This window comes from Cebus imitator, unplaced genomic scaffold (genome assembly GCF_001604975.1).
Source record: "Cebus imitator isolate Cc_AM_T3 unplaced genomic scaffold, Cebus_imitator-1.0 Scaffold2, whole genome shotgun sequence".
Taxonomy (NCBI): Eukaryota; Metazoa; Chordata; class Mammalia; order Primates; family Cebidae; genus Cebus; species Cebus imitator.
Genome location: NW_016107317.1, coordinates 2,379,666 through 2,392,836, shown reverse-complemented (window position 1 = coordinate 2,392,836; position 13,171 = coordinate 2,379,666).

Sequence of the window (13,171 nt, the reverse complement as noted above, 5' to 3'; positions counted from 1 at the left end):
AGGCGGAGGTTGCGGTGAGCCGAGATCGCGCCATTGCACTCCAGCCTGGGTAACAAGAGTGAAACTCCGTCTCAAAAAAAAAAAAAAAAAAATTACCCATTCTTGGGCAGTTCTTATAGCAGCATGAGAACAGACTAATACAACAAGAATGGCAGTTACTCCAGGTTTGAGTACTTTCTTCTTCATTCCATCTAAGATATTGTCAGAATGGCATTTACTGTCCATATTTTTACTAATATTCTGATCACAACCATCTAACTAATTCCTAAGATTTAGGATCTTCCATCAGCTCAGCTTCTTCTAAGCCCTCACTAGAATTGCCTTTAAAACTCCATTTATGGAAATCTAAGCTCTTTCTAGCCTCTACCCATTAGTTTGAAAGTCACTTCAACATTTTTGGGTATTTATTATAACAACTACCCTACTTCTAGTACCAATTTTCTCTTTTAGTCAGTTTGGGATGCAATAACAGGAGGCCCAAGACTAAGGAATTTATAAAGAACAGAGAGTTATTTCTCACAGTTTTGAAGGCTGGGATGTCTAAGGTCAAGGGGTCCTCATCTGTTGAGGGCATTCTGGCTATATCGTCCAATGGTGAAAGCCAGAGCACAAGAGAGCACATGCAGGCAGAGAGAGAGAGAGAGAGAGAAAGAGAAAGAGATCAAGCTTATCCTTTTATCAGGAACTCATTCCCTCAATAACCAACCCACTCCTGATATAATAGCATCACACTTCATGAATGCAGAACTCTCATGACCTAATTACCTCTTAAAGTTCCCACATCTCAACATAATTGGATTGGAAATTAAGTTTCCAGTACATGAACTTTGGGACACATATTAAAATTATAAAACACTACATTCTTGTATTCCTTATTAAATGGAGAGTCAATTATTGATTGCAAAACATCATCTGCATGCAATAAAGCACACAGGCAATTATTAAGAGAGCCACATTTTATGTTGTTTTATAGCAAAAAACAATGAAAATTTTGACTGAATGTAAGAAATACTACATGGATCTAAATACTGTTTTTAGAAATTGGGGAAATCTCAATATGAGAGTGATTAATGAAATTAAGGTATTTTATAATATTTTTAGAGAGAATAACTTAAAATATGCATCACACTGCAGTGTAAACACAATATGTAAATGTCTTCATTTTTTTTAAACTAAATATATCTTTTCTTTTTTATTTTTTTCTTTTTTATTTTATTTTACTTTTTTTTTTAAAGATAGGGTTTCGCCATGTTGGCCAGGCTGGTCTCGAACTCCTGACCTCAAGTGATCCTCCCACCTTGGCGTCCCAAAGTGCTGGGATTACAGGCATGAGCCACCATGCCTGGCCTAAACTAAATATATCTTAACAATGTTTTTGACAACTGTAAGTGTTACAACACAATGAAGTTAATCAAAATGGAAAGTTGTGGGAAAAATAAACTACCTAAGAACTGTAATTATCTATAGGAAAGTTGCCTAATTTTGCTATAATTTCACTAGAAACCCTTGATTTTTAACAACATTGCCGAAATGGAGACAAAAATGTTTAATGGAATAAATATACAATATTTTATGACATGTTTCTTGTTATATCTTGCAAACAATGCTGGCTTATAAATATGTGTGGAATACCTACAAATCTGCAATGACAAATTCAGTCAACTTTGATATTTTGCTACCAGACATTATGAATTGAAGTCCTTATTGGTGGGCACAGGATTCTACATTCATTACAGTTCTTCTCAACATTTTAAATAGTAATATAGGTATAGTAATAGGTAATATGCTTGTCAAATGTGAATTTACAGGATGGAATAAAGTGGATTTGAAGCATCCACTTCAATGCATTTGAAGCATCCACTTCAATGCATTTGGAGAAAATATATTTCTTGCATATTTTAATGATGGGAAAAAAATCAAAATTCTACCTAAAATAGAAGAGATTTATAATGACACAGAAAATAATGCGGTACTTATAGGTTTAACCAAGGAGGCAGAAAACTTGTACAATGAAAACTACAAAACATTGTTGAAATAAGACAATTAAGATATAAATAAAAATCACTTCATATTCATGGCTTAGAAGACTTAATAGTGTAAAGATTGGCCGGGCATGTTGGCTCATTCCTGTAATCCTAGCACTTTGGGAGGCCAAGGTGGGAGGATTGCTTGAGGCCAAGAATTCAAGACTAATCTGGCCAACATAGCAAGACCCTGTCTCTTTTAAAAAAAAAATTGTAAAGATGACAACAATACCCAAGGTGATCTACAGATTCAAGGCAATCCCAATGGAGTTATCTGCAGAAATAGAAAAACAGACCCTAAAGTTTATATGGAATCTCCAGTTACCCTAAATGGTCAAAACAGTCTTGAAAAATAAAAAGAAAGTTTGAGGACTCACACTCCCTGATTTTAAAACTTAAAAAGTCATAGTAATGAAAACAATTTAGTACTGGCATAAGGATAGACTGATGGAACAGAATATAGAACCTAGAAGTAAACCTTTGTATATATGGTCAATGGCACGATTCCAAACATGATTCAGTGGGGAAAGGACAATCTTTTCAACAAATGATATTGGAAAAACTGGATATTCAGACTAGATATTCATATGCAACAGAATGCCGTTGAACTCATACCTTACACGAGATACAAGAATTAACTAAAAGTGGCCGGACACAGTAGCCCACGCCTTAATCCCAGAACTTTGCAAGGCCAAGGCAGGCTAATCACCTGAGATCAGGAGTTCAAGACCAGCCTAGCCAACAGGGCAAAATCCCACCTCTACTAAAGATACAAAACTAGTGAGGCATGATCACAGACGCCAGTAGTTCCAGCTACTCGGGAAGCTGAGGCATGAAAGCAATTTGAACTCAGGAGGCAGAGGTTGCAGTAAGCTGAGAGGGCACCACTGCACTCCAGCCTGGGCAACACAGCGAGGCTCAGTCTCAAAAAATAAAAAGGGTCGGGCATGGTGGCTCACATTTGTAATCCCAGCACTTTGGGAGGCCAAGGTGGGTAGATCACCTGAGGTTAGGAGTTTGAGACCAGCCTGGCCAACATGGTGAAACCCCATCTCTACTACAAATACAAAAAAATTAGCCTGACGTGGTAGCAGGTACCTATAATCCCAACTATTCAGGAGGTTGAGGTAGGAGAATTGCTAGAACCCCAGGGGCGGAGGTTGCAGTGAGCAGAGATCACACCACTGCACTCCAGCCTGGGCAACAGAGCAAGACTATGTCTCAAACAAAAACAAAACAAAACAAAACAAAAATGGCCAGGCACGGTGGCTCATGCACCTGTAATCCTAGCACTTTTGGAGGCTGAGGTGGGCAAATCACAAGGCCAAGAGATTGAGACCATCCTGGCCGACATGGTGAAATGTCGTCTCTACTAAAAATACAAGAATTAGCTGGGTGTGGTGCTGCATGCCTGTAGTCCCAGCTCCTCGGGAGGCTGGGGCAGGAGAATTGCTTGAATCCAGGAGGTAAAGGTTGCAGTGAGCTGAGATTACGTCACTATACTCCATCCTGGTGACAGAGTGAAACTCTGTCTCAAAATAAGCAAGCAAACAAACAACAGTAATAGAGATGAGAATATGTCTTCCATGAGCTCATCAAAAGAGTCAATACAGGGCCGGGCATGGTGGCTCATGCCTGTAATCCCAGCAATTTGGGAGGCTGAGGTGGGTGGATCCCGTGAGGTTAGGAGTTTGAGGCCAGCCTGGCCAACATGGTGAAACCCTGTCTCTACTAAAAATACAAAAATTAGCTAGGTCTGGTGGTGTGTGCCTCTAATCTCAGCTACTCGGGAGGCTGATGCAGGAGAATCACTTGAGCTGGGAGGCAGAGTTTGCAGTGAGCTCAGATCCTGCCATTGAACTCCAGTTTGGGTGACAAGAGTGAGACTCCATCTCAAAAAACAAAACAAATCAAAAAAAGAGTCAATACAGGTAAGCAAAGAATCAGTAAACTTGAAGATTGACTTATAGAAATTACCCAAACTAAAATACAAAGAGAAAAAAGGAATGAATGAAAAAACAGAACACAATATTTATAAGATGTGAAATAATATCAGATGGACTAACATTTGCATAATTAGAATTCCAGAAGGAGAAGAAAGAAACAAGAATGAATATTTTGGTAAATAATGGCTCAACATTTTCCAAAATTAGTGAGAGACACTAAATCATAGATCCAAGATGCTCAGAAAACACCAATCAGGAGAAATACCAAAAACTGGCAACTTAGGCATTATCACATTCAAATAGCTACAAACCAAAGACAAAAATCTTGAAGTTCACTGGAGAAAAAGACACGTTACCTGTAGGGGTACAAGAATTAGAATTAGAACAAATGCTTCATCAGAAACCATGCAAAAAAGGAGAAAATAGGGTAATATTTTTCAAATGCTGAAAGAAAACATCAACTCAGAATTCTATACTCAGCAAAAGTATCCTTTAAAAATGAAGACAAAATAAACATTTTCTCAAATAAATAGAGTGAACTTATTGCCAGTAGAATTACTCTGCAAGAAATATTTTAAAACAATTCCTCAGGGAGAGAAATTATGTAGGTCAGAAACTTTGACCCATACAAAGAAATGAAGAGTATCAGAAATGAAATAAACACAAGTAAAATATTTTATTTTCTCTGAAAGATAACTTAGTATATAGGAAAATATTATTCTACCATTGTGTGAGGACAGTTATTTCAGGGGAACACAGTAAGACCAGCAAATTCTGTGAGGATAAGTATATCACCACACTTCATTTGTTATAAAATGAATTCCTTAGTTGGAAGCAATATTCTTTAGGATATTATGATTTAGGCATTCTATAAATCCATGAATTGTGGTAATTTTGGCAGAAACATTGCAGGCAGGGAATGCAAGTACACTTCTAAAGTAATCGTTTATTCCAATGAGAACAAAGTTTAGCCTTTGAATGAGGTGATCTGATATAATCAACCTACTACCAGAATTGGCTTATCCTCCCTGGAATGGTGCTAAATCAGGGGTTCATTATCCATGTCCGCTCTTGGTAGCTCAGGAATATTGCTGTGGTTTTGGTCAGTGGAAATCCATGTTTCTAAGTCCATGAATATCCTCCATCCCTGCCCATATGACTACTTTGTGCAAAAGCCCACTGGGCAAAGACAGGAATGCCTGGGGAAAGATACTGTCTGACATCTATAAACCTTATTATCTTACCATCTTTTCTACCTTATTATAAAGATCCTCTTTTGCTAAGGTTGCTTTTTGGTGACATTCACAAGGGACAGATACCTCCTACTCTGTGCTCATTTGGAGAAGTCTGTCTAATCATGCACCTCTATCCCAGACTATCATGACATCAATATTCCAACTCTGTTTTTTTCATGTCCCAGACAATCCAGCCAAATGTCAGCAAATAACCATGAAGCAATATATATTCATACTTCTTGCCAACTATTTACTGACAGTACAGTGGACAATTAAATGTACCACTTGATATTCTGCCTCTGAGAGGATTTTCTTTCACCAATATTCTTCAGATCCACTCCAGGTTAGACTATAGTACTGCATCCATCCCAATTTCAGGAGATGCTAATATATAATGCAGAACCAAGCCCATTTTTTTTTTCTTCTTTAGCCATGGTAACTCCTATGGTGTGAGTTGAAAGAGGAGGCAATGTAGCAGGAGTGAGGGTAGAGTAATACAACTTACTTCTTCCTATAGGATTTTCTTCAGACTGGTCCAGATTAATGATAGAATGCTACTGGACACACTTAATTTTATGGTTTGGTAAGCCATATAACATTTAATTCATAGTGACCAGCTTAGGTCACAGAGTAATTTGGTGACCCATGGTCAAGTTATCAGTCTGTACTGAACAGAAGCTGTTTATCAAAGGGACAATAGTAATCTGCAGACAATGGCATAGATTTCCCATGGAATCTCATAGGAGCATACCAAAAGTTCCATACAGTGTCCATATCTGTATGGAAGTGCAAGCATAATTACATCTGCTGGGTTAATATGGCCCAAGTGGCAGAAGAGATTGAAGAGCAACCTGATCTCACGCTGAGATTCCTCTTTCTCTGGGATCCAACCAAATCAGCAGCCATTTGAGTTACTCAGTAAATGGGTCAGAGTACTATATGACACTATACTATATGTTATCTCTAAAATCCACAAAGGCGCATTAGGCATTATGTCTCTTTCTTACTGGTAGGAGGAATCAGATGAAACTACCCATGCTTCACTTTGGAAGGTTTACTAGTCAGGTTTCTCTAGGAGAGACAGAATGAATAGGAGATAGATATATATATATCCTATTAACATATATATATATATGAGAGTTTATTAAGTATTAACTTACACGATTGCAAGGTCCCACAGCAGGCTGCCTGCAAGCTGAAGAACAAGGAGAGCCAGTCCGAGTCGCAAAACTACAGAACTTGGAGTCCAATGTTTAAGAGCAGAAAGCATCCAGGAGAGAGAGATGTAGGCTGGGAGACTAGGCCAATCTCTCCTTCTTAAGTTTTTCTACCTGCTTTATATTCGCTGGCAGCTGATTAGATTGTGCTCACCAGATTAAGTGTGGGTTCTGCCTTCCCCAGCCCACTGATTCAAACGTTAATCTCTGTTTTCAACACCCTCACGGACACAACGAGGATCAATACTTTGTATCCTTCAATCCAATCAAGTGGACACTCAATATTTACCATCACAAGTCCACCCCTTATCAACCTGAACCCATACACAGCTCCTGAGATCATACATAATCTTCAAATAAAGATAATAATAAGGTTATAATTATGCCTAACATGATACAACTATTCTTCGTACAACCAGAAATGTGCCAATCCCCAACCCAAATACTATTACATACAGTTAACAATGCTTAGGTGCTGATATGAAGTCAATAAGTCTTATGTCACATGATAAAGGAGAAAGGAAATATATTTTCTAGTATATGTGTATATAAGTGCAAACATGTTTTTAACAAAAGAAACAGAAAATACTCATGATAGTTACAGTCCTCGTTTCTGCAGCTGGCATGGTCATGGCTGATATTGATGACTATCTTCTTCTACTACCCATTCTGTATTCCCTTTGCCTTTACGAAGCACCTCAGCTGGTTGTGGTTTTATTTCCGATGCAGTGACCCAAACCTTTGTTTCTGAAGGGTCTGAGTCATTTATAGTCCTGCCTGGATTGGGCTGTTGTAGTTTCCCACTGACCTTAATTATAGGGCATGGTAATACTGAGAAGCGCCCTAATGGATCTTCTGTATCCCATGCAAACTCTTCCTTACCTCCATTTTAGACTGATTTCATCTTGATAGTCTGGGTCAATTATCCCCGCCAACACTAACCCGCTTCTTAGCTGCTGACTTAAATGTAGGAGGAGCCAAAGTATCCAGGTGGAGATCTTAACTTCCAGTTTAATAGAATAATTGTTGTGTCTCCTGGTGGCAGCATTCTTCCCTCTGGAACTAAGAACTCTAGGCCAGCAGAATATAATGTTGTGGAAACAGGAAGCAAAAATTTTTGCTAGTGGATCACTAGGGTTGATGGTGAGTGGTGCCACTTCCACTCCACAATTCCTGAACACTTGATCATTGGCTATAGGAGAAACAGTACCATTTATTAGATGCCGATTCAAAGCATACAGCCTTTTGGACAACTCTGCCCCAGTCGTGTAAAGTATTGTCACCTACTTGGCATTGTAATTGTGACTTCAAAAGGCCATTCCACCATTCTTTCAATCCAGCTGCTTGAGGACAATGGGAAACGTAAGACCAGTGAACTCCACGAGCAAAAGCCCACTGTTGCACTTCTTTAGCAGTAAAGTGAGTGCCTTGGACAGAAGCAATGCTGTGTGGAATACTATGATGGCGGATAAGGCATTCCGTGGGTTCACAGATGGTATAGTCTTGGCAGAAGCATTGCGTGCAGGATAGACAAATCCACATGCAGAATGTGTCTATTCCAGTGAGGACAAACAGCTGTGCTTGCCATGATGGAAGAGGTCTAATATAATCAACCTGCCACCAGGTGGCTGGCTGATCACCTTGAGGAACGGTGCCAAATTGAGGACTAAGTTTTGGTCTCTGCTGCTGGCAAATTGGGCACTCAGCAGTAGCCATAGCCAGGTCAGCCTTGGTGAGTGGAAGTCCATGGTGCTGAGCCCGTTCATAACCTCCATCCCTGCCACCATGCCCACTTGGTTCGTAGGACCATTGGGCAATCACAGGGGTGGCTGGGGAAAGAGGCTGAGTGGTGTCCACAGAACAGGTCATCCTATTCACTTGATTATTAAATGCCACTGAAATCAACCATTGGTGAGCACTCACACAGGATATAAATATTTTCAGTTTTTGACCACTCGGAGAGGTCCATCCACATATGCCTCTTCCCCAAATTTCTTTGTCACCAATTTTCTAACCATGCCTCTTCCAAGTCCCTGACCATCTGGCCAAACCATTGGCTACATCCCATGAATCAATATATAATTGCATATCTGGCCATTTCTCCTTCCATGCAAAGTGCACAGCCATGTACAGTGCTTGAAGTTTTGCCCCCTGGGAAGATTTCCCTTCACAACTGTCCTTCAGGGATGTCCTAGAAAGGGGCTACAGTGCTGCACCTGTCCACTTAAGTGTGACGCCTCCATATCATGCAGAACAGTCTGTGAACCAGGTCCCAGTCGTCTCTTCCTCTGTCAACTGATCATAGGGAACAACCCCCGAGGCCATCAATGTAGGCTGTGGGAGAGAAGGCAGGATGGCAGGAGTGGAGACCATGGGCATTTGAGCCACTTCCTCATGTAACTCACTTGTGCCTTCAAGACCTGCTTGAGCCTGATCATGTATATACCACTTTCATTTGATGATGGAATGCTGCTGTGCAAGACCCACTTTATGGATAGATGGGTCAGAAAGCACCCAGTTCATAAATGGCAGCTCAGGTCACAGGGTGACTGATGACCCATCATCAAACATGCGGTTTCCGCCAAAGCCCAGTAATAGGCCAAGAGTTGTCTCTCAAAAAGGAAGTAGTTATCTGCGGAAGCTGGCAGGGTTTTGCAACAAAATCCTAGAGGCCTCTGCTATGATTCACCTATGGGGGCCTGCCAAGGCTCCACACAGCATCCCTATCTGCCACTGATACCTCAAGCACCATGGGATCTGCTGGGTCATACAGCCCAAGGGGCAGAGCAACTTGCACAGCAGCCTTTGCAGAGCCTTCTCCTGCTCTGAATCCCACTCAAAACTGGCAGCCTTTCAGGTCACTCAATAAATGAGCTGGAGTTACACACCAATAGGAGGAATGTATTGCCTCCAAAATCCAAATAGGCCCACTAGGCATTGTGCTTCTTTCTTGGTAGTAGGAGGGCCAAATGCAGCAACTTCTCCTTCACATTACTCTTCCTCCACTGGACTCCTAGAAATTTTACTGAGGTAGAAGGTCTCTGAATTTTAGTCAGATTTGTATCCATCCTCTGGCATGCAGATGTCTCAACAATAAGTCCAATGCGTTTACTACTTCTTTCTCTCTTATGCCAGTCAGCAATGTAATGGACCAGAGTAATATCTTGTGGAGGCAAAAAGCGATCAAGGTCTCTCTGAATAAGATTATGACACAGGCTAGATGTGATGCATCACGCCTGTAATCCCAGCACTTTGGGAGGCACAGGCAGACAGATCACCAGAGGCTAGGAGTTCAAGACCAGCCTGGCCAACATGGCAAAAGCCCATCTCTACAGAAATGTGTAAAAATTAAGGCTGAGTGCAGTGGCTCATGCTTGTAATCTCAGCACTTTGGGAGGCAAAGGCAAGTGGATCACAAAGTCAGGAGTTCAAGACCAGCCTGGCCAATACTGTGAAATCCCATCTCTACTAAAAATACCAAAAAAAAAAAAAAAAAAAAAAAAATTAGCCGAGTGTGGTGGTGGGCCCTGATAGCCCCAGCCACTTGAAAGGCTGAGGCAAGAAAATTGCTTGAACACAGGAGGCAGAGGTTGCAGTAAGCCAAGATCATGCCACTGCCCTCCGGCCTGGGGAATAGAGTGAGAATGTGTCTCAAAAAAAAAAAAAAAAATTATGACCCAAAGCCAATGAGTTGATACACCCCTGAAGTAGGACCATAAAGGTATGTTGCTGGCCTTGCCAGCTGAATAGCTATATACCAGGTACCAGGAGATGAGATAATTTGCTCAAGCTGCAATTGGAGTCACCACTTGATTAAGCTTACAATAATCCACTGTCATTCTCCAAGATTCATCTGACCTCTGCGCAGGCCAAATGGGAGAGTTGAACGGGGATGTACTGGGAATCACCACCCACAGGTCTTTCAAGTCCTTGATGGCGGCACTAATCTCCACAATCCCTCCATTGATTCTATATTGTTTTTGATTTACTATTTTTCTAGGTAGAGGCAGCTCTAATGGCTTCCTTTGGTCTTTCCCATCATAATAGCCCTCACCCTACCAGTCAGGGAGCCAATGTGGTGGTTCTGCCAGCTGCTAAGTATGCTTCTGCAATTACACATCCTGGCACTGGGAAAATGATCACAGGATGAGTCTGGGGACCCACTGGACCCACCATAAAAGACCTGAGCTATTACTCCATTAATTACCTGACCTCCGTAAGCCCCTCCTTTAACTGGAGGACCACAATGATGTTTTGGGTCTGCTGGAATCAACATCAGCTCAGAGCTAGTGTCCAGTAGTTTCTAATGTCTGATCATTTCCCTTTTTTCAATGCACAGTTAGCTTGGTAAAAGACCAGCGGTGTCCTTGGGGATAGATTATTGGTAATGTAGTGGGGTCCTTCCTCAAGGGGAAACAAACTCCCCTTCATTCAAGATGTTCTGGATCTGTAAACTGGCTCAAGTCTGGAAATTGACTGAGGGGCCATTATTCTCTGTTTTTATAATTCAAATTAGTCTTGTCACTCTACCTAGAAGTTTTCTGTTTGTATAATTTAAGTAGGAATGCAGTAGGCTTCCTATCAGTTTCACTTCTAGGAACACTGAGATTAACTAGCCAATGACAGAACTCTACAAAAGTCAGACTATTCTAATTGCCACTTTGCCTCTACTGTCCATAACAGAAGCTATGCCCACCTTGCCTTTGATGGTTCAATGCCACCACTTGGCCCCTGCCACCTTGGGATCCAATTATTCCCATTGTATTTAAATTTTATAGTTTACTGACTGCTATTCCCACCATTAGATCTTACATACAGAGAATAGCAATTCCAGGACATTTCAAAGATGCAGGTGTTCCCCTCACAAACCTATTTCGCAAGGCATTAGTCAAGGGTATATCTTCTGTATCCTCCCTGCTGGATGAGTAGCTCTAAAATGGCTAATCCACTCCAGCATCCCAATCTCCCTAAGCCTTTGGATCCCTTCCTCTACATTAAACCAAGAGAGATCAGACATTTCTAGCTCAATCACAATGGACCATCTTTTAAACCATATTTCAGCTAACCAAGCAAATAAACTATTACAACCTTTTTTTAACTCCCCAGGCTATAACATTAAATAAAAAATCCCTTATTAGTGGGCACAAATCAATAAATTCATCCTGATCCAACACTGTTTCTTCCATGATTATCCTGTACACTTAATATTTGTTCCCAGCCAGGCATGGTGGGAAACTGAGGTGAATTGCCTGAGGACAGGAGTTCGAGACCAACCTGGCCAACATGGTGAAACCTGTCTCTACTAAAAATACAAAAATTACCCAGGCATTGTGTGGCACATGCCTGTAATCCCAGCTACTTAGGAGTCTGAGGCAGGGGAACTACTTGAACCGAGAAGCTGGAGGTTGCAGTGAGCCAAGATTGTGCCATTGCATCCCAGCCTGGGCAATGGAGTGAGACTCTGTCTCAAAAAAAAGAAAAATCCATTCCCATGCTTTTTCTCCAGATTGCTATTTATATAAATTAGAGAACTCAAACAGTATCTTTTCGAGTGTAGTGCATCTCCCAATGGGTCACACTCTCAACCTCAACTGCAGACTAGGGGCCTGTAGGCCTTTAGTCTAGTTTTGGGTCTAGAAGCAAACAGACGTATTGGGAACGGCATCTGAGGAGAATCAACATTATCTTGCCTGGCAACTGCCTTAGGGGAGGCCACCACTGTTGCCTCAGGCAGCGAAGGGTTTATCTCCTCAGAGAGAGGATGAAAGTCGGATGGCAACACGGGTTAGGGAGGGGATGGGGAAACTGTTCCTTTTGACAAAAAAAGTTCATCCGAGTTTACAAAATCAGCGTCCCCAGCTTCAATCAGGGTTCTTCCACACATCCCCATTCCATGTTTCAGGGTCTTATTCTTTTCTAATCAATGCACTCTTTTTTTTTTTTTTTTTTTTGAGACGGAGTTTCGCTCTTGTTACCCAGGCTGGAGTGCAATGGCGCGATCTCGGCCTACCGCAACCTCCGCCTCCCGGGTTCAGGCAATTCTCCTGCCTCAGCCTCCTGAGTAGCAGGGATTACAGGCACGCACCACCATGCCCAGCTAATTTTTTTGTATTTTTAGTGAGACGGGGTTTCACCATGTTGACCAGGATGGTCTCGATCTCTTGACCTCGTGATCCACCCGCCTCGGCCTCCCAAAGTGCTGGGATTACAGGCTTGAGCCACCGCGCCCGGCCAATGCACTCATTTTAACAGTAGACACCTGGCAAGGCTGTGCATGCATCTTTTGTTGCAGGTCAACCACTCACGTGATAAGAACTTGTGTCAGTTTTTCCGCAATTTCAGCTCTTTCTTTGCAGAATATAAGATTCTCACTCAGGGAAATCTTAGCAGGTTTGAGGCTCAGTATCTGCTTCTGAAGCCAGAGACAGAATCCCTGAGTTCATCATTTTCTTTCACCACTTTGTCCACTGAACGAGCAACCGACCAGCTTAGTTATGGTCCTCGGCTCTCCACAAATGGTCAAAGGTATTATGTATAGGGTCACAGAACTCCTTGCCTCTCACAAGTGGTGAATCAGTAGTGTCAAATGCATTTATTTTGCATAACTCTCTACACAGTTCACACCAGGAACTATCAGTGTTCTCTAGACTATTAGAAGTAGAGTCTTTAGCATTTTTGGGTCTAATCGTATTAAGCAGCCAACTCCAGAAACCCCAAAACCAATGAAAGAATTCCATCGTTAATATTCT